A 21,983-nucleotide genomic window follows, 5' to 3' on the forward strand; every position below is an offset into this window, starting at 1 on the left:
TATGGTCCCCTGAGCACCACCAGGAGTAATCCTGAGTGCAGAGCCAGGAGTAACCCCTGTGCATCGCCGGATATGACCCAAAAAGCGAAAAAAAAAAAGAGAGAGAGAGAGAAGAGAACAAGTTGAAAACCACTGTCTCAGATAACTAAGCCTGTAGGCTACAATGGATTTTGGGAGAGAATCAGAAAGAAAAATCCTGGGCCAAGTCTCCAAGATTGCCTGGTACCAACTCCAGTGATGGCGGATTCTCTCCAACTCAGCAAACTCCAAGCAGCCCTTATTAGTAACAAGGTTCTTTTCCATCTCATCATCCGCAATCAGACATAATGCTGCCTGACCCAGGGCACAGACCACCGCACAGACAGGCACTTGAGCCAGGCTCATTCCTGACCACAGTGGCCAGCACAGAGCTGTGAGGTGAGGTGAATCTCCCCTCTTCACTCAGCACTTCTCCTGAGCCTTCATATTCCCTCAGGAAAAAGCTCAAACCAACCTCCTTTGATAGTCTCGTACCTGGGATAGCTTCCCAGTTTCTATGCAGACATCGCAACCTCACCTGAGGACTTGGTCCAGTTGGCCTTTGAGGAAGAAGGGGGAGTCCAGGTAGAGTTCCCGCAAATGGGGCAGCTTAAACAGCTGAGAGGAGAACAGGGACACGAGATGGTCCTGACCGTTCAGGATCTTCGGGGAGATGTGGTTACAAATCAGGACAGTGAGGAGGAGTCTCTGCAGTCTCCTCATCTGGCCCAGAAGAGGAGCAAACACCACAAAGGTGAACATGTGCATCGTGAAATGTGCTTCGACTTCCAGAATACAGTCCAGCTGGATGGAACTCAGGACCGTCACTGGGATGAATGTGTCCATAAAAGTCAGTCTCTGACAGCACAGATGAACATCTTTTCTTGTCCTGGCCCACTCAATGATGCACAAGCTCAATTCATCCAAGCCACCTCCCATGAGAAACACATCCAGGAGCACCTCCAAGGAAGCAGAGCGATGCTTCTTCACTAAACTTCCCTCTGGGGCTGGTCTCTTCATTCTTGAGTAGGTACAAAACTCGACATCACACCACTGGCTCCAGAACTTTTGAGGACTGTGACGTAAATCGAGGATTTCCAATTTGCACCTTCTGTGGGAATAGGACATTGGAGGAGATGCTCAGAGATCATGCCATTGTATAGAATTTTTTTAGGAAGGGGGTCACAACTGTCTTTAGTGCTTTCCCCATGGCTCTGTGCTCAGGGATACTTCCTTGCTCTGTGCTCAGAGAACCATATGTGGTGCTGGGAATTGAACCCGGATCAGACTTGTGCAAGACAAGCATCTTACCTACTACATTATCTCTCAGCCCCCATGTAGCATTTTTGCCAGAACTACTTCCCTTCTCTGCTTTGCCTTTACACCCAGACATCAGCTATTTCTGTCCTCTTTACAATCACTATATTTTCTCATCTTCCTCCATTATATCTTACCTGACAACTAATTCTAAAACTTATTAGTCACTGGAAGATGTTATGGGTAACTAAAGATGCTCTTTCAGACATTCCTTGAGCCCCATAGTTTTATCTCCCAACGTGAACCTCCCTCTAACCAACTGGCATCAGAATTTTTTTACCCACCTGTATAGAAGTAAGCAAACATTGGTGATTCCATCCTGTTCCACACAGGATGAAGGTTTATAATTCTGGCTCCCCACTCAGAGATCACTCCACTTCCCCTTATCAATTTTTAAAAATTTCTTCTTATTGAAAACATTGTGATTTGCAAAGCTGTTCATCATACAATGTTTCCACGCATTTCATGTTTCGACACCACCGGTGTGACCTCTTCCCCTTGAGAAGAGTCATTAGCAGCCCTCTGGATGGACTCTTGGTAGTTATCATGAGACCCAGGAGTAGGATGGTGGATTGGCCATAGTACTAGACCATCATCCTCCAGATTCCGTTAACCTCTGATGCCAGTTAGAACAGCATCGAGACACGACTAACTTCTCTGGAACAACCATTTATTTTCCCCTCTATAAGGCCATAACCTGGGAAGAGGATGGATTTTATCTTTGAAACCATGAGTCCATCACATTCTCAGGTTGCTAGCCTCAGAATAAACTCTCATGCAATTGGCTTTAGGTCATCACTGAGCCTTCCACATTAGGATCTAGTAACCCAAACTTGGTCATCTCTGCTGTCCGTAGCTGCCTCAACTATAAACCCAAAGTCCCATACTTTACTTGGGCTAGATTTTTTTAAAAATTTTCTTTTTGGGTCACACCAGGTGATGCACAGGGGTTACTCTTGGCTCTGCACTCAGGAATTCTTCCTGGCGGTGCTTAGAGGACCACATGGGATGCTGGGGATCGAACTTGGTTTGGCCGCATGCAAGGCAAACACCCTCCCCACCGTACTATCACTCCAGGTCCCAGCTTGGGCCAGTCTTACCTGGGGCGAACCTTCCGGGTGAGCAAAGCATCGAGTCCATCCAACACAGCATTAATTCTGAAATATTCGGTCAACAAGTCCTCAATGAAGAAGCCCAGAGAAAGACAGCGGAAGGGCCAGTCCTGCACCAAGACCTTCAAGACTGCCTTGTATCTCCGAGTGTAGGCCCCCAGGAACAGCTGTGGGAAGAGTTCCACAGGCAGGTCCTGCAGAGCGTTGATGGTTTGTGCTTCGTCTGTCAGCAGACTCTGCATCGCCAGTTGCAGGAGACTGGGCGGGTCACAGGGCCGAGAATGACATTTTTTCAGAAAAGTCGACTGTGGGAATGTCCAAGAAATAATCAGCCTTTCCACACCCAATATTAACAGGCCCAAGGCAGGAACCCAGAGTTCAAGGGCACTTCTATGGCGAGAAGGAAGCGCCTCACCACCAGCCATTTTGGGCGTTTTGTTTTGCGTTGGGGGCCACACCCAGTGATGTTCAGGGGTTACTTCTGGCTCTGCACTGAGGTATCGTTCCTGGCAGTGCTAATGGGACCCCATGGAATTTCGGGGATCAAATCTAGGTTAAAGTAAGTGCACTGGTGGAGGGATGGATATTCGAACATTGTTTGACTGAAATGTAATCAGGAAAGTTTGTAAGTCTGTAACTGTATCTCACAGTGATTCATTAAAATAAAAAATAAATAAATAAATAGATAAATAAAATAAAAATAAAGGAAGTGCCTAGGGGGCTGGAGCGATGTACAGCCAGTAGGATGTTTGTCGTACACAGGGCCGACCCAGGTTCAATCCCAGTATCACATATGGTATCCCGAGCACTGCTAGGAGTAATTCTTGAGTGAAGAGCCAGGAGTAACCCCTGAGCATTGCTGGGTGTGACCCAAAAGGTCAAATAACAAACAAACAGAAAAAAAAGGGAAGTGCCTAAGTCACTTTCACTCCACCTCCTTACCTCCAGCCATTTATCTGCTCTGTGACCAGTTCCCAGAGTTGCCTCAGGCTTCCAAGCAAGTGTTGAGTGAGTACCAATGAGGAAAAGTGACAGGGATACCCCATTACCACTACTGCTTTCTCATACCCCAGGTCTACTGGACGAAGGTGCCTGAATGCTGAAGCCATGATTCTGAGAATAAATCTCAGATCATTAATTTCAGTCCCCAGAAAAGGGGCATCTGGGGTAGGAAGAGCAAATGGGGCACTTGCCTCGTGCATGGCTGACCCAGGTTTGATCCCCAGCACCCTAAATTGTCCTGTTGATCAGGATTGATCCCTGAGCGTAGAGTCAGGAGTCTGCCTTGAGCACTGTAGGTGTGCCTCAAAACCAAAAATTTTAAAAAGAGGTGCCACATCTTGGGATACAGCAAATCTTCAGTTCCCACACTTGCACTAGAGGGAAATGGTTAAGGAGTTATGCCAAAATACGTGCCATTATTGCTCACCTGCAAATCTCTATTTTTGTTTTTGTATTGGGGTCATACCCACGGTGTTCACGGCTTACTCCCAACTCACCACTCAGGGGTTGGCAGGGCTCTTGGGGTGTATATGAAAGGCCAGGACTGGAACCTGGGCCTGCCACATACAGACAAAGGCCCCACCTACTCTACTAATCCACAGTCCAAACCTTTCCACTTCAATAACAAAATCCACATAACACACACACATCATACAGAACTTGGGAATTATGCAATGAAAACCCAGAGTGATGGATTTCTCAGCAGTATCTCTTTGCAGATACTACACTTGATCTTAGCCAAAAAGCCGAGAAGCGATAGACTGACCACTTTGAAGTCTTAAGGGAAAGAAATTCACTTTCCAATGGACACTTTACTCTCAAGAATCTTGCATGTTTACCCAAAAAGGTGTTTCTAGTAAGAGCATTAAACTCCAGTGTCTCACGGTCACAGTTCTCCCATTGTTCATCGATTTGCTCAAGCAGGCCCAGTAACGTCTCCATCATGAAACTTGTTGTTACTGTGTTTGGCATATCGAATACGCCACGGGTAGCTTGCCAGGCTGTGCCGTGCGAGCGAGATACTCTCGGTAGCTTGCCGGGCTCTCCGAGAGGAGCAGAGGAATCGAATTCAGATTGGCCATGTTGGCTGTGTGCAAGGCAAATGCCCTACCACTGTGCTATCGCTCCAGCCCTATGGAACCATATTTTGAGCACAAAATATTTTAAATGTGAATGAGGGGCCAGAGTGATAGTACAGAAGAGCGCAACACCTACAAACATGATACTAACGTCTAGACCTGTTTCCTGACCACAGTTAGGAATAATCTGTCAGCACTGTTACATGTGGCCCAGACCACCTCCCACCCCACATTAGAATGAAAACCAAATTGCAGAAATGATTTTTAGTTCTTTCTTTTTTTTTTGCGGGGGGGGGGGGTTAAGGGAAGGAGGGTGGGCACACCTGGCAGTGTTCAGCTGTTACTCCTGAATTTCTGCACTCAGGAATCATTCCTGACAGTGCTCAGAGGACCATATGGGATGCCAGGAATAGAACCTGGGTCAGCCACATGCAAGGAAAACACCCTCCTCATGATGTACTATTACTCCGCCCCTCCCCCCCAATAATTTTGTAGAAACAGCTCTATAAGGATATTTAAAATTGATATAACCCGGGGAGCATAGACATCCTTAGATGACAGAACACTAGTCTCGCTTGATCCCTGGCACCCCAGTATATGAATAAACAGCTAAAAATAAAGATATAACCCAGAACACAAATAAGACATCACGTTTGAATTTAGTCAAAATGCCTTTAGAGACAACATGAAGTCTGATCTGATCACGTGAAAAGATACATGCTCTCTTCCTCCACCTGGAGATGCATTTCATGACAGGGCGAAGATGGGGCGAAGATGGGGTGTCCCAGCCCAGAGGAAGACTTACCAGCAGAGCCATGAGGCCTCGGCGCGGTGCTCAGACTTCAGTTCTTCAGTAGAGACCTGAGGATGGTACATTTCCTCCGTGGTGCTGAGGCCTTTGTAGGCTTGTTCCAGTCTTACCCCACCCTTCACAACTGCTGACACCCAATAGGAAATGGGGATCTGAGAGTGGATTCTCAGACTTAGGGTTTGCCTTTTCCCCAGATCTGGAGATTGAATCAGACTCTCATTCCGATCACAAGGGGATAATAGGGAGGGGCAAGTTCCCTCCCTCTCCAATTGCTTCACTCCCTAAAAGGTTGGGTTTAACGCATGTGGGCAGTCAGTCATAGGGTGACCTGGGGAACTGCTCATTTGACATCAACCAAAACAAAATTCCTGATTTATCCGAGAGGGAATCCTGCTCCTATCAACAGCATCAAAATGTCCCACCGTTAAGACAGCTCTGTGGGTTGCAGAGATAGTACGATGAAGAAGGGGTTGCCTTGCACGGCAGCCCGTCCTAGTTCCAGCATCATATAAGGTCCGAGCACCTCTGAGATCGAGAGATAATAGAGCAGGTATGGCGTTTGCCTTGCACACAGCTGACTGGGGTTCGATCCCCAGCATTCCATTTGGTCCCCCAAACACCACCAGGAGTAATTCCTAAGTGCAGAGCCAGAAGTTACCCATAAGCAACACCACCAGGTGTGACCAAAACACCAAAAATAATGACCCCTATGAGTAAAGTCAGGAATAAGCCCTGAGCACAGGTGGGTGTGACTCAAGACACAAAGCACAAAACAAGCAGCAACTTTGTGTTGACTGGGATTGGGGCTCAAAAGTGGATTTTTACCCCCATCTACTAGAAGAACTGGGTTCAATACCACCAAAGCTTTTTACAACTCTGCCCCTTCTCTGTCCCCCGAAAACATGGAAGGAACTCTCTGGGGTCAGAAAAAACCAAAACCGTCTTTCACTTTGGAGCCTGTAAACCTCTCTCTCGATGGATTGAGTTTCTCATACTTAATCCACACTTAAACCTCTCTGTGGTATCTGATTTGTGTTTGTTTGGTTCTGATCAGGCCTAAACTGAATCCTTAGAACACTTTTAATTTTTTTTAATTAAAAAATTGAAAAATAGGGGCTGGAGAAATAGCACAGCGGGTAGGGCATTTGCCTTGCATGCGGCCGACCCGGGTTCGATTCCCAGCATCCCATTTGGTCCCCTGAGCACCGCCAGGAGTAATTCCTGAGTGCAGAGCCAGGAGTAACCCCTGTGCATCGCTGGGTGTGACCCAAACAAACAAAAACAAACACTGTCCTCCGTTGTTCATCGTTGTTCATCGAGTTGCTCGAGCGGGCCCAGTAACGTCTCCATTGGAGACTTTGTTGTTACTGTGTTTGGCATATTGAATACATCATGGGCAACTTGCCAGGCTCTGCCGTGTGGGCGAGAGTCTCTCGGTAGCTTGCCGGGCTCTCCGAGAGGGGCGGAGGAATCGAACTCGGGTCGGTCATGTTGGCTGCGTGCAAGGCAAAAAGCAAAAAAAAAAAAAAAAAAAAAAAAATTGAAAAATAAAATAAAAACACTCCTGTCCTGATAAGGGTCCCAGACTCCAGACTCCTGGCCAGACAGTACCACACGGTGGAGATGACATAGTAGATCCGAATTCAACCTCTAGTTCCTTGTTCTCTGTCACCAAACTATATACCTACTGGTGACATTTCCCTGCAATTTTCTGTACCTGTGACATATCTTTTTTTTTTCTTTTTGGGTCACACCCAGCAATGTACAGGGGTTACTCCTGGTTCTAAACTCAGGAATTATTCCTGGCGGTGTCAGGGGACCATATGGGATGCTGGGAATCAAACCTGGGTTGACTGCATGCAAGGTAAATGCCCTACCTGCTGTGCTACTGCTCCTGCCACCCAATTTCCTCTTTCAACTGGCCTCTAGCCCATCTGGGTGGACATCCTTCCTTACTTCTATTTCTTTGCTAATAAAGTATTATTTCCTATTCACTTGCTCCTGTGCTTTTTCTAGAATTACAATCTCCAGTACCATGTTTCCCCAGAGTACTACTGGGAGTGCTCCGTGCCAAAAAACTAAACCAGTGAGAGAAAATAACCCCAACTTCCTTGATACAGGGATGTCAACCCAAACTAAATAGAATGGGGCAATGCCATTTATCAAGTTGTCACTTAAGTTAACATTGAGAAATTGCAGTTCCGAAGCCCAGGAAGGAGAAATGGGGTCACTAAGGATGTGGCTGGTTTCCGGGCAAAGATTCTGATCCGTACCCCAGAGACTTCCAGTGGTGGTCGTGTTGATCTCACTTTAGGAGGAAGGCTGGGACTTTAGGGTGCCCCAGAGCTAGCTGTTTCTAACCAGATCCCGGGAAAGCTCTAACCAAAGTTATACAAGGTTTTCTTTCTTTCTTTCTTTTTTTCTTTCATTTTTTATTAGTGAGACACCATGAGGTACAGTTGTAGACTTACAAATTTTTGTGCTTGGGTTTCAATTATACAATGATCAAATACCCATCCCTCCACCAGTACCCATTTCCCACCACCACGGATCCCAGTATCCCTCCCACCCCCCATACCCCCCACCCCACCCTGCCTCTGTGGCAGGGCATTCCCTTGTGTTCTCTCTCTCCTTTTGGGTGTTGTGGTTTGCAAAAGAGGCATTGAGTGGCAATCATGTTTGGTCTATAGTCTACTTTCAGCATGCATCTCCCATCCTGGGAGGATCCTCCAAACACCCTTTATTTGGTGCTCCCTTCTCTGAGTTCCCTTTTCCCCTAGCATGTGTGGCTGGCCTCTAAGCCATGGAGCAAAATTCCTGGTACTAATCTCGACCATTTGATTTTTTTTTGAGGGCATGGGAGCTGGAAGAGCTTTCTCTTGGTGGGATTGGAAGTGAAAGGGGAGTTTCTGAAGAGAAGACAAAATCACCCCTGAGGGCAGGGAGGGTCTGCCCTTTGGTCCCTCCCTGGCTGAGGGTGTTTCCTCCCTGGAAAGTGAGATCAACATGGCCAATGGACTGGAAAAGGAAAGACTCCATTTTGGTAATAGCTAGGAATGATCACACTGGACACTCAGTGTTAAAAGTAGGTAAGGGATATATATTCTGGATAACCTTTCATATCAATATTGCAAAACACAATGCAGAGAGAGAGAGAGAGACAGGGGAAGGGGGCGGAGGGTGATGGGAGGGAACCTGGTGACACTGGTGGAGGGATGGGTATTGGAATACTATATGAATGAAATCGAATCATGTGGAAAAAAATTAATTAAATTTACAAAAAGGGAAGACTCCATTTTGGGACCAGAGTAATAGTACAATGGGTATTGACTGTAGCTGACCCAGTTTCAATTCCCAGCACCCCAAATGGTCCCCTCATTCCCCAGGAATGATCCCTGAGTGCAGAGCCAGGAATAACCCCTGAGCATTACAGAATGTGGCCCCAAACCAAAACAAAGCAAAATTGATTTTTCTCCAGTTATAAATGACTATTAGGGATCTGCTATACATCTATACTAAAAGTTCCTTTCTAAATATTGTAAATACTTAGCACCCGAGAGCCCCGAGTTCAGTTCCCAGGATTCAGAAAGCATTGCTTGGTAAGGCCCCAAATACAATATCAAGTAAAAGAAATTTAAACATAGGGGTAAATCCAAACAGGAGGAATATAAATATTCTGTGGAGTTATAGAAAGATGGAATCTGGATGTCTTTACCGATCAGTGTTTCCAACACAGGACCAGTCCCCTTACATGACAGTCACATGCTCATGAGTCGATTGCAGCTGACCTGCAGTGGGGACCCCCCTCTAGCACGGGTCATGAAGCCTGAGCCTGCACAAAGGACAGGATCAAGGGACCGAGTGGAGAAGCAGGCGACATGCTGATGGCCAGGACTCTTGTCTCTTAGCTGTAGTGACAGCCTTGCCAGACACCTAGAACAGGTTCCAAGTGTGGGTTTTTTTTTCTGGGGTCACACCCGGTGATGCTCAGAGGTTACTACTGGCTCTGCACTCAGGAATTACTCCTGGTGGTGCTCAGGGGACCATATGGGATGCTGGGAATCGAGCCCATGTCGGCCACGTGCAAGGCAAACTCCCTACCTACTGTGCTATCGCTCCAGCCCCCCATGTGTGTTTTAAGCCTGAACTGCAGAGAAGAGGTGAGATGAATCACAGAGAGGAAAGCCCAGGAGGGAGCCATGTGGGAGGTCCTGAGACCTGGCCTCGGGCCATGGCAATTGTGTCATCTCGGGACATCATGTGGATCACCTCTGGGACCATCAGGACCTGGCATCCAGCAAGGAGTATGGGCCAATAGGTGAGTCCATGGCAAAGAAAACAGACAAGGTTGGCAGGGAGGTTCTTCAAAGTTCCATTTTATTTGTGTACTGTCTGGGATGGAACACTGGTCTTCAATATGAGGTGTGTGCTCTGCTGAGTCCCAGCCCCAGACCTCATCTCTTCATTTCTGACCTTCTAATAAACATTCTACATTAAGAACACTCTCTCGCATATACCCCAAAGGATAAAATGGTTCAATAATTCTGATGTTACATCTGATTCTTGAGACAAGTTCCTGAATACCCCAGTGTTCCCCAGTACAAAAACCACCCACAAAGATACCAGCTACGCCTCCCGGTTTTGACCATCTCATGAACCTCCCTTGAGACCATACATCTGTGTCCCTGTATAGACACCGGGTAGCTCTCTTCTCTCTCTCATTCTGGAAATGAAATATTTTGAGTCTGACAATGGCAAAAGGAGCCAGGAAACATCCTGGGCTCACTGTTGTGAATAGTCTTTTCATGGCAAGGACAGGGCTCAGTGCTCACCATGATCAACCTGTGCTTTCCTAAGTTCTTGAGAACCCCCCTCAGCTCTGCACAAAGCAGATCAAAGGTCCTTTGGTGGAGTATCTTCAGAGCACTGTAGCTCTCCTGTGGGGCTGGATAGACCTCCAGCGTTAAGTGGGGCAGCACGGCCAGGTGGTGCAGCATCTGGACCAGGAAAGCCATGGACATGTAATTCCCACGGAGGTTCAGGATCCTGAGTTGAGGGCAGAGTTTCAGCACAGGCAGGATGGCCTCCAGTTGAGAGTCACGGAGTCTGCACATTCCTAAGTCCAGGTCCTGCAGGGTGGACGCACAGTTCTCCAGCAGCACACGCAGGGGCTCCCTCACCAGGCTCAGGTTGGTGCCTGCCAGATTCAACTCCTTCAGCTGGGTGAGGTTGGGGCACTGGCACAGATATGTCAAGTCTCGCTCTAGAAGTGGGCATTCTGTGAGGGACAAGCTCTCCAAAGGGGTCCTCAGGCACCTGGGAGAGAGGAACAGTTAACTCTGAAGGATGGGGTGGTGGATGGTGGATATGAAGAGAGAAGACTGATCCTCTAAGATCCATCAGAATCGGACCACTCCAAGGAGGCCCGCCCAGACAGACTGGACCACTTTTTGTTTTTGTTTTTGTTTTTTTGTTTGTTTGTTTGTTTTTTGGGTAACACACGGTGATGCTCAGGGGTTACTCCTAGTTCTTCACTCAGGAATCACTCCTGCCAGTGCTTAGGGGACCATATGGGATGCTGGGGATGAACCTGGGTAGGTCCCATGCAAGGCAAATGCCCTACCCATTGTACTCCCGCCCCAGGGGGGCCCACTTTCATTTGAAGTTGCAACGCTTTGCCTTCAACTGTGTTGCTGGTCAATTTCACAAACTCTCAAAAACTCTTTAAGGCTCAAGAGGAGCACTCTTACTCCACTAACTTGCTGGTAGGAAGCAAGGAAGTAGCGTTTTTTAACCAGTTCCTCCGTGGAGACCAAGACACGGGTGTCTCAATTAAGTGAGCATCCTGGATTGTGGCATGCAGAAATAAAACTAAATATACTCAACCATGATTGGCTAGATAACACATGTCCCTGTTAGCAGTGCTTTTCAATCAACACCCAGGAGAAAGTCCTGGGTAACACTGCATTTGTTACCCAGTGTTACCCAGGATTAAGTCCAGGGTAACACTCCATTTGTAACACCCTGAAAAAGCAATTAAAAAAAAAAAGAAATATGGAATCGGCCGGAGAATAGTACAGTGGGGAGGGTGTTTGCCTTGCATGCGTCTGACCCAAGTTCAATCTCCAGCATCTCATATGGTCCCCTGAGCACACCAGGAGTAATTCCTGAGTGCAGGGTAAGGAGTAACCCATGAGTATTGCTGGGTGTGACCCAAAATGTAAAAAAAGGTAAGGTAAAGGCCCTCCCGTTGATCATCAATTTTCTCGAGTGGTCCCAGTAACGTCTCCATTGGAGACTTTGTTGTTACTGTGTTTGGCATATCAAATACCCTCGGTAGCTTGCCGGTAGCTTGCCGGGCTCTCCGAGAGGGGCGGAGGAATCAACTCCGGTTGGCCATGTTGGCTGCTTGTAAGGCGAACGCCCTACCGCTGTGCTATCACTCCAGCCCCAAAATGTAAAATGTAAAAAGAAGAAAGAAATGTAGAATCTTAGATGACACAAACTTTAGGCTGAAGAGGGAGACAAGAAAAGAGAATGATCCTCGGCCAGGACCTTACTTCCTACTGGACTCCACTGACCGCAGGCTCCCACACACTCAGACCCACAGCAGCCCGTACTAGTTTTCTGAGTGACCTCCCCTCCCACTGTCCAGTCAAACATTCCCTATGTATTGACATATGACCAGAGCAGTCCACAGACAGATGGGTGTTTGATCCTGGAGCATTCCTGTCCCCAGTGGGGAACACAGAGATGCTCTTACGGAATACTTAGGGTAAGTGTGGAGCTCTGTCTTCATTTAGCTCTTCTCTAAATCATCTTGGACCACTAGCCCCGTGGTATTCACAAAACACCTTTCCTAGAAAGTTTCCGTCTCCAGCTCCCTTTCCAAAGCCTCTAGAGCATGGCTGCACCTCTTACCTGAGCAGCTGGTCCAGATGTCCTTTGAGGAAGGTGGCTGAGTCCAGATAGAGCTCCCGAAGGTGGTGCAGCCGGAGGAACTGATTAGAAAACAGGGTCACAAACTTCCGTTGAAACTTCAGCAACTCAGGGCAGAGGTGGTTAGGCACCTCAGTACAGAAAGTGAGTCTCTGCAGGTTCTTCGTCTGGCCCAGGACAGGAGCAAACAATTCCAGAGTGGCCATTTTCCAGTTTAATTCTGCTTCTACTTCTTGGACACAGCTCAGTTCAATAGTGCTCAGGCAGATGTCATAGATGGGCATATGCAAAAACATCATCTTTCTACAGCACAGATGAACATCTTTTCTCTCCTTCACCCAGTTAAGGATGTAGGCCATTAATTTAGGGAGGGGACCCATGCAGACAGTAATATCTACGACAACCTCCAAGCTAGCAGAGGTGTGTCCTTTTCTGGAACTTTCTACAGGCCGTGGTGCCTTCCCCTTTGAGCTCCATCTAACAGGGGTACCACACCATTGATACCAGAATTGATCACCAATAGGACGGAAATCCAGCATCTGCAGCTTGCACCTCCTGTGGGGAAACCATGTTGAAGTTCCTACAGTTAGAAGCAGGTTCTGATATTTTTTTTAACATACAAATTGATCATACTCTATTTCCATTGCTTTATTTCTATTGCCCTTGGGAGATTTCCACACTCATCTTTCACCACTAGACAGATCAACCAGACAGAATGTCAGTAAAAAGACAGGAATGCTAAAAAAGCAGTTAGAGGAACTTGACTTACTGGCCACATACAGGGCTTCCCAAGGTTCTGAGATTTGCAAGGACCAATACCCCTCTCTGCTTCTTCACATCCCCCACACCAGCTTTCTCCACCCTCTTTTCTGACTTTTCCCCCACTGTCCTTTCCATTCTATCTTCTTCTTAGTAAAATAGTAACTCTAAATAGTAATGGTGCATCTTGTGTCGAAACAATGAATCTAATCAAAAGACTTGTAGGAAGACGATAAGGACAGGTTCCTTCAGACACAGTCTCCTAAGATGGGCTACGCTTTGCTTCTAGAAGGCTTCTCCCCATGGGAGACCCCAGTGCAAGAACACACTCAGTTTTCCATTGGTATCAGACAGTGTCTGATCCACCTACTGGCCCCTTCTCTCCCTGACCCACTCTCTCTTCCAGGATGCCTGTCACCCTTCCAGGTTGTCCAGAACCTTACCTGGAGCGAACCTCCTGACCAAGCCACACATCAATTCCCTCCAGCACTGCTCCTAAACTCGTCATACAAGGAAAAATTTCATGTAACATCCTCCCCAATGGGAGAGTGGGGAAGGGCCAGACCTGCCCCATGGCCCTCAGCGTCTCTGTACATCTGAAATGGAAGGCGTCCAGGAAGAGTTGTGGGAAGAGCTCTGAGGGAAGGGTTTCCAGAGAGGCAATGGTCAAGTCTTGGTGCTTCAGCAGCGTCCACCTCGCCAGGTCGACAAGACGGACTTGTAATGAGTTCTTCTTCCTTGTTCTTCCACTAAGGGAAACCTGCGGAAACATCAGGTGAAAAGGTGCAATTCCCTTTCTTTCCTTTTCTTGTTTTGTGTTGCTAAGAGTACAATCTAGGGCCTCACACATGCCAGGTATAAGCTTTATCACGTTCCAGACCAATATCTCTACAAACAGTGCAAACTAGAGTTAGGACTATACTCTAAATAAATATGTTGTATAACCTGAAGAAGCTTTTGTTAAAAAGTAATGATACCAACAACTCAGAAAGTACTTTATCAAAGTACTTTATCAAAGATAGAGAAGGGAACACCAAATAAAGGGTGTTTGGAGGATCCTCCCAGGAGGGGAGATGCATGTCGAAAGTGGACTATGGACTGAACATGTTTGCCACTCAATGCCTCTTTTGCAGACCACAACACCCAAAAGGAGAGAGAGAACACAGGGGATTGCCCTGCCACAGAGGCAGGGGGGATGGGGGGGTGGGGGTGGGGGGGATATTATCCATGGTGGTGGAAAATGGGCACTGGTGGAGGGATGGGTATTTGATCATTGTATAATCAAACCCAAGCACAAAAAGCTGTAAATCTACAACTGTACCTCATGGTGTTTCACTAATTAAAAAAAAATTTTTTAAAAAATTAAAAAAAAAAAGTAATGATACCAACAACTCAGAAAGTACTTTTATCAAACTATAAATCAAGGACACAGAACACAGGAATCAGAATTCCCCAGAAGTTACATGTTTTCATTTTAAATATTTTACTTTGTAAAGATATGGATGTGTGTATGCACGTAAAAATGATGTGTATAGACACATCCACAGACACTCAGGAAACAAATCAATAATTTGGGGTGAATATAAGACAACCCTTAGAGGCAAAAAGGAAGTTTGAAATCTGTTCTGAGAATGTCTCTTAAAAGTCTCTTAAAGCCCGGCAGCTTGCAGCAGAAAAGTGAATGGACTATGTGTTAATCCACACCATCATGCCTGCCCGGAGGGGAAAGGGTGTTGCTCCCTTGGGCCTTTTTCCCTCTGGAAAGAAAGATGGCAGCCTTTGGAGCTTTATGAAAAGCGAGGTATGAGCCGGTCGTGATGGGGCGACTGAAACCTCAAGGGAAGGGGGGGCGTTCCCGACTTGTCCTGCACGTCCTACCGAGGTCAGGAGTTGCCCCCCACGAACGGCTCTCCAGCATGGCCATGGCTCCAGAGCACAGAAACCAATCTCATAATTATCTGACTCTCAGCAGAAATACTTCCAGGCTTAATAAGTAAAATACCAGAAATCCAAAATCATTTGATTCTTGTGACCAGCTGTAGAAAACAAATTACTTCACAATGCCTTTTCAGCATGTCTGATTTGGGGATGTAAGCTCTAAATAGTAATGGTGCATCTTGTGTCGAAACAATGAATCTAATCAAAGTAGATAGTGTTAACTAGAATTCATTTGCTTCACAGGCATTGGGAGGGTTGGGAGGAGGGGTTTATTGGGGTTCTTTGTGGTGAAAAATAAGTATTGGTAAAGGAAAATGTGTTTGATATTTGCATGACCGAGACTTAAACCTGAAAGCTTTGTAACTTTTCCCACAGTGATTCAATAAATAAATAGCTGGAGCGATAGCACAGCGGTAGGGCGTCTGCCTTGCACGCAGCCAACATGGCCAACCCGAGTTCGATTCCTTCGCCCCTCTCGGAGAGCCCGGCAAGCTTCCGAGAGTATCTCACCCACACGGCAGAGCCTGGCAAGCCACCCGTGATGTATTCGATATGCCAAACACAGTAACAACAAAATCTCCAATGGAGATGTTACTGGGCCCGCTCGAGCAAATAAATAAATAAATAAATAAATAAATAAATAAAAGTCTCTTAAGGAAAATGACCCAGGGGCTGGAGCAATAGCACAGCGGGTAGGGCATTTGCCTTGCATGCGGCCGACCCGGGTTTGAGTTCCAGCATCCCATATGGTCCCCTGAGCACCACCAGGAGTAATTCCTGAGTGCAGAGCCAGAAGTAACCCCTGAGCATCGCCAGGAGTGACCCAAAAAGCAAAAAGAAAAAGAAAAATGACCCAGATCTCTATCGTCAAGACCACCCTACCCACACAATGCTGACCATGGGTTACCTGCCCACATGATTAGCTCCACTTACCATCTCAGACATGGTGCGCGTCTTACACCTCCTGGAGCTCCTGTAGTAAGACTTGAGGATGGTTCTGCATCTCTTCTTAGAAGCCTGATGCTTTTATAGGCCTTGGCTAATCTCATCTTCCTTTCACAAGTGATTTCCTCCAATAGGCAAAAAGGAAGAGTAGGGTGGGTACCTGAATCCCAATAGATAATCGGATTAGACTTTACTGTTGCCCAGATTAATCGGTTGGATCAGATGTCAATTCAGAGAAGGAAAGAAATAAGGACGAGCAATTAAAGACCCTTGAACTGTGTCACCCAATGCATAGCTGAATTTTGCTAGTAAAGGCAGGCATCACCCTGGGGTGAAAAAGGGAAGAGTTTATCTGTTGTTGTTGTTATCAAAGAAAATAATTGATAAAATATCATGGCCTGTAGGAAGGAGTCTTTGAACACAACCACATCGAAATGTCCCATTATTGAAACAGTTTCACAGGAAATATCATTCCCAAGGTATCAAAATGAATATCTCCATGTATATAGCACAGCAGTAGAGCATTTGCCTTGCATGAGGCCAGCCCCACCGACCCAGGTTCGATTCCTCCGCCCCTCTAGGAGAGCCCGGCAAGCTACCCAGAGTATCTCTCCCGCACGGCAAAGCCTGGCAAGCTACCCGTGATGTATTCGATATGCCAAACATAGTAACAACAAATCTCACAATGGAGACGTTACTAGGCCTGCTAAAGCAAATCAATGAACAACGGGATGACAGTGGTATTATAAAATTAGAGAACAGAAGTTTATGAGCATATTCACTGCTGGTGGGGAAACTATTGAAGATGTAATTGGATTCCAAGGGTATAAAAAAGTTTCTCATAAGGTGAGCTGATCAAAATCCCTAAGATCTCTAGGATGTGTCTGGAAGGGTAGCGCTAGGTTTTCTTAATACTAATTTGGTGACAAACCCAAAATAGATAAATAAATATCTAATAAATCAATTAGATATTTCTTCTTGGAAAAAAAGAGAGATTTAAGGTTTCTATGTGAAACACATCAAAAAGAATAATAACAGCCAGTGCTGGGGTGGATGCCAGGGGAAAGGGACTTTCATTTATTGCTGGTGGAAATGCCGACTGACCCAGACTCTTTGGAAAACAGTATGGACATTCCTCACAGAATTCAAGCATCCACAGGACTCAGCAATACAGCTCCTGGGACCATATCCTGTCACTGTCACTGTCACTGTCCTCCCGTTGTTCATCAATTTGCTCGAGTGGGCCCAGTAACGTCTCCATTGGAGACTTTTGCTGTTACTGTGTTTGGCATATCGAATACATCACGGGGAGCTTGCCAGAGTCTGCCGTGTGGGCGAGATACTCTGGGTAGCTTGCCGGGCTCTCTGAGAGGGGCAGAGGAATCGAACTCAGGTTGGCCATGTTGGCTACGTGCAAGGCAAACGCCCTACCGCTGTGCTATCGCTCCAAAATTACAATGCAGGAAAGCCATCTGCACTCCTATGTTCACTGCAGCACTATTCATTATTGCCAGAATTGGAAACAACCCAGGTGCCTGAGGACAGGCTACATCTACACAGTGGAATACTACACAGTCATTAGGCAAAATGAAGTCATGAAATTTGCTTATAGAAGGATGGACATGAAGAATATTGTGACAAGTGAAATAAGTCAGAGAGAGAGGGACTGACATAGAATTATTGTGCACATTTTTTAAAAGCATAGTATGAGCATAATACCCAAAGACAGTAGAGACAAAGGCCAGGAGAACTAGACCATGGTAGGCAGCTTGCACAGGTTTAGGAGAGTGCAGTGAGTACAGAGAAGAAAACATCATGACAATAATAGTTGGAAATGATCACTCTGGACAAGAACTGAGTGCTGAAATGAGGTAAAGGGTGTTGCATGATAACCGTTCAGCAATAGTATTGCGATCTGCAGTGGCTAAAAGGAAAAGAGAGAGCGGCCAGAGTGATAGTACAGCAGTAGGGCTTTAGTCTTGTACACAGCAAACCTAGGTTAGATCCACCCGGAAATTCATATGGTTTCCTGAGCACCACCAGGAGTAATTTCTGAGTCAAGCCAGGAGTAAACCTCGAGCATAGCTGGGAGTAACCCAAAAACCTTAGGGAGTGTGGGGAAGAGAGAGAAGAGAGAGAAAAGTGTGCCATAGAGGCAGGCTGGGCAGCGGGATATCGGGGATGGGGGCTGGAGGGAAACTGGGGACATTGGTGGTGGGAAATTTTCACTGAAGGTGAAGGTGTTGGAACATTGTATGACTGAAACCCTAACATCAACAGCTGTAACTGTGTGTCCATGGTGATTCAATATAATTTCTTAAGAGTTTCTATTAACAGGGACCTGAAAGACAGTACAGGGAATAGGGTGCTTGCCTTGCATTGGTTGACCCAGCTTTAATCCCCAGCACTCCATATGGTCCCCCAAATGACGGCCAAGAGTGATCCCTGAGTGCAAAGCCAGGAGTAACCCCTGAGCATTGTCATGCATTGCCCAAAAAAAACTTAAAAAAAAATTAAAAAGAAAAAAAAAGTTTCTATGTGTAGAGCACAGAAATTAAAAGGGAATTGGCCTAAGAGGCCACTCTTTTGTGGGGAGGGTTGTTTGAGACACACCTATTGATGTTCAGAAATTAGAGTTGATTTTGCGTTCAAGAGTGCCCCCGAGGCAGGCGACCTCCTCACCCTAATTAGTCCCATATTTTGGGTAGTTGCAACAGCCACACCCACATTCTATCACTGCCGCCATCTAAGCTCACAGCCCAGTTCATTATTCTACATTTTCTGGAGCTATATCTTCACTGAAAGACATGCTTCATCTCACGGAGGAGACTCCTCACCCAGGAAATGCCCCTCCCCCCCATTGATTTCCAGGGACGTTTTGACCTTGAGGAGAATCCCGTTGACCTCATTTCAAGCACATTTTACAGATGAATTCAACCAGACGTGCCAGTTGAGATCAATGCAACTTCTCAAAACTCAGCAGATCTTTACACCTAAAGATTCTGCTCAATACGTGTCTTCAGGAGCCATTGAAGAAAATCCATTTTTCTCTCCTTATAGACCGAAACCAATACTCTCTCCCTTGGGAATTCAGTGGGTGTTTAGCATCTGTCATATTCAGGGAGCACAAAGAAAATAAGAACAGGGGCTGGAGAGATAGCACAGCGGGTAGGGCATTTGCCTTGCACGCGGCCGACCTGAGTTCGATTCCCAGCATCCCATATGGTCCCCTGAGCACCGCCAGGAGTAACTCCTGAGTGCAGAGCCAGGAAAGGCCCCTGTGCATTGCCGGGTGTGACCCAAAAAGCAAAAAAAAAAAAAAAAAGACTTCTCCATGACTATCTGTCCTCTGTTTGTTTGTTTGTCTGTTTGTTTGTTTGCGGGCTATATCTAGTAGTGCTCAGAATTTACTCCTGGCAGTGTTCAGAGGACTATATCTGGTTCTAGGTGTTGAACTCTGGTTGACCTCAAGTAAGGCTCAAAAGGTCTATATAGTATAACTCAGTTTTACTCAATTTCACACAAAAGGTATGTATAGTAAGGTAGGAAGATGGCAGAGCAATCGTCCAGAATAAAAACCTTCAAAGAACAATAGTCTAAGGGGACAGAGAGATCCTAAACAGTCTGCCTATAATTTGCTCTGGCACTGATAGAGCACTTGTGTTGCATGGGTGAGGATCCAAGTTCAAATCCCAGTACCACCAAACTACAAACCATCAGTAAAGGATTTCTATCTGGATTTCTTTAGGGGTCAGGGTTGTTTGTTTCTGATGACCCAGAAGTTACTCCTGGCTCCACACTCAGGAGTTACTCTTGGAGGTGGTCAGGGGACCATATGAGATGCCAGGGAATTGAACCAGGTCAGCAACATGCAAGGAAAATGCCCAAACTGTACTATACCCCAGCCCAAGACAAACACCCCATGGCTGTGCTGTCACTGCAGCCCCCGACGTATCTTCTCTTTATGTCCTCATTTGTGCAAGCTTGCTCATGATCATCTATGAGTTTCCTGAAAAAGTGCTAGAATATGTATGTCAAAAGTCTGCTATTTTACCTCTGCTGGGCATAAAATTGGAACCTCCCCACCCCCACCCCAATTTCCTCTTTTTTTTTTTAATTTTTATTAGTGAAACACCATGAGGCACAGTTGTAGATTTACAAATTTTTGTGCTTGGGTTTCGATTATACAATGATCAAATGCCCATCCCTTCACCAGTGCCCATTTCCCACCACCATGGACAATACCCCTCCCACCCCCATCCCCCCCATCCCACCTTGCCTCTGTGGCAGGGCATTCCCTTTTGTTCTCTCTCTCCTTTTGGGTGTTGTGGTCTGCAAAAGAGGCATTGAGTGGCAAACATGTTAAGTCCATAGTCTACTTTCAACATGCATCTCCCCTCCTGGGAGGATCCTCCAAACACCCTTTATCAATTTCCTCTTTGAACTGGCCTCTAGCCCATCTGGGTGGACATCCTTCCTTACTTCTATTTCTTTGCTAATCAAGTATTACTTTCTATTCACTTGCTCCTGTGCTTTTTCTAGAATTACAATCTCCAGTATCATATGTTTCCCTAGAGCACTGTTGGGAATGCTCCCTGCCAAAAAACTAAACCAGTGAGGGATAACAACCCCTGCTTTCTTGATACAGGGATGTCAACCCAAACTAAATAGAAGGGGAAAATGCCTTTTATCAAGTTGTTGCTTAAGTTAACGTCGAGAAATGGAGGTTCCTAAGCCCAGGAAGGAGAAATGGGGCCACTAAGGATGTGGCTGGTTTTCTGGTCAAGAATCTGATCCGAACCTCAGAGACTGGAGGCTGGGACTCTAGGGCGCCTTGTGTAGCACAGAGCTGGTTGTTTCTAACCAGATCCTGGAAAAACCCTAACCAGAGTTATATAAGATTTTCTTTTCGAGGGGATGGGAGCCAAAAGAGCTTTCTCTTGGTGGGATTGGAGGTGAAAGGGACCTTTCTGAAGAGAAGAAAAAGGCACCCCTGAGGGCAGGGAGGGTCTGCCCTTTGGTCCCTCCCTGGCTGAGGGCGTTTCCTCCCTGGTAAAATGAGATTAACAAGCCAACAGACTGTTAACGAAACACTCTATTTTTGGACCAGCGTAATAGTACAATGGGTAGTGACTGTAGCTGACCCAGTTTCGATCCCCAGCACCCAAAATGGTCCTGTGGGCTCTCAGAGAGTGATCCCTGAGTGCAGAGCCAGGAGTAAAGCCTGAGCAACACCAGGTTTGGCTCAAAAAGAAAAAAAGAATTACTCATGACAGTGCTCTGGAAACCATATGGAATGCCAGGAATCAAACCTAGCTTGGTCACGTGCAACTGAGTGCCCCACCCCCTGGACTATTGGCGAGAACCCTGGCCGAATAAAGGGGATCGTAGGGAGTGTGGGGATTCAAACCAGGGCAACAGGAAGTGAGATGAGCATTTGAACCTCTGTGTTAATGCTCAGACCCTTGCTCAGATGGTTCCTTACTCATCATCTTATCGTTTTGCCGAAGTTTTGCCTAACTTTGCCAAGTTCTGTGCAGATCTCTCTGCGTTGCTTCCAGCAACCAGCAAGATGGGATTTTCTCTTTTCTCTGCCCTCGAATTTATCCATCCTGATGCCATAACTAAGGTCAGCAAGTTATTGAACACACAAGTAAACACCAGTGAGGTCACCATGCTGGACCTGGAGCTGGCATAAAGAGGGGTAAAACCTTGATGTTTTCTGCTGAGAACTGGAGAGTATGAAATGGAAGAAAGTAGCCAGGAATGGACTCAGAGGTTGAGAAATTGTTTTGCAGTCAGGTTTCTATCCTGGGCTGGAGCGATAGCACAGCGGGTAGGGCGTTCGCCTTACAAGCGGCCAACATGGCCGACCCGAGTTCGATTCCTCCGCCCCTCTCGGAGAGCCCGGCAAGCTACCGAGAGTATTCGATATGCCAGACACAGTAACAGCAAAGTCTCCAATGGAGACGTTACTGGGCCCGCTCGAGCAAATCGACGATCAACGGGAGGGCCTTTACCTTTACCTTACCTTTACCAATACAAAAAAGCCAAAACCAAATG

The 21,983-nt window shown here is 46.5% G+C and overlaps 1 pseudogene; it reads right to left on the reverse strand.

The window, feature by feature from the left end:
• Positions 1–4,111: 4,111 nt before the first annotated feature.
• On the reverse strand, positions 4,112–4,207 carry LOC130020405 (uncharacterized; annotated as a pseudogene).
• Between the last annotated feature and the right edge of the window lie 17,776 nt (positions 4,208–21,983).

The sequence above is a fragment of the Sorex fumeus genome, unplaced genomic scaffold, assembly GCF_029834395.1.
Source record: "Sorex fumeus unplaced genomic scaffold, SorFum_2.1 ptg000011l, whole genome shotgun sequence".
Classification (NCBI taxonomy): Eukaryota; Metazoa; Chordata; class Mammalia; order Eulipotyphla; family Soricidae; genus Sorex; species Sorex fumeus.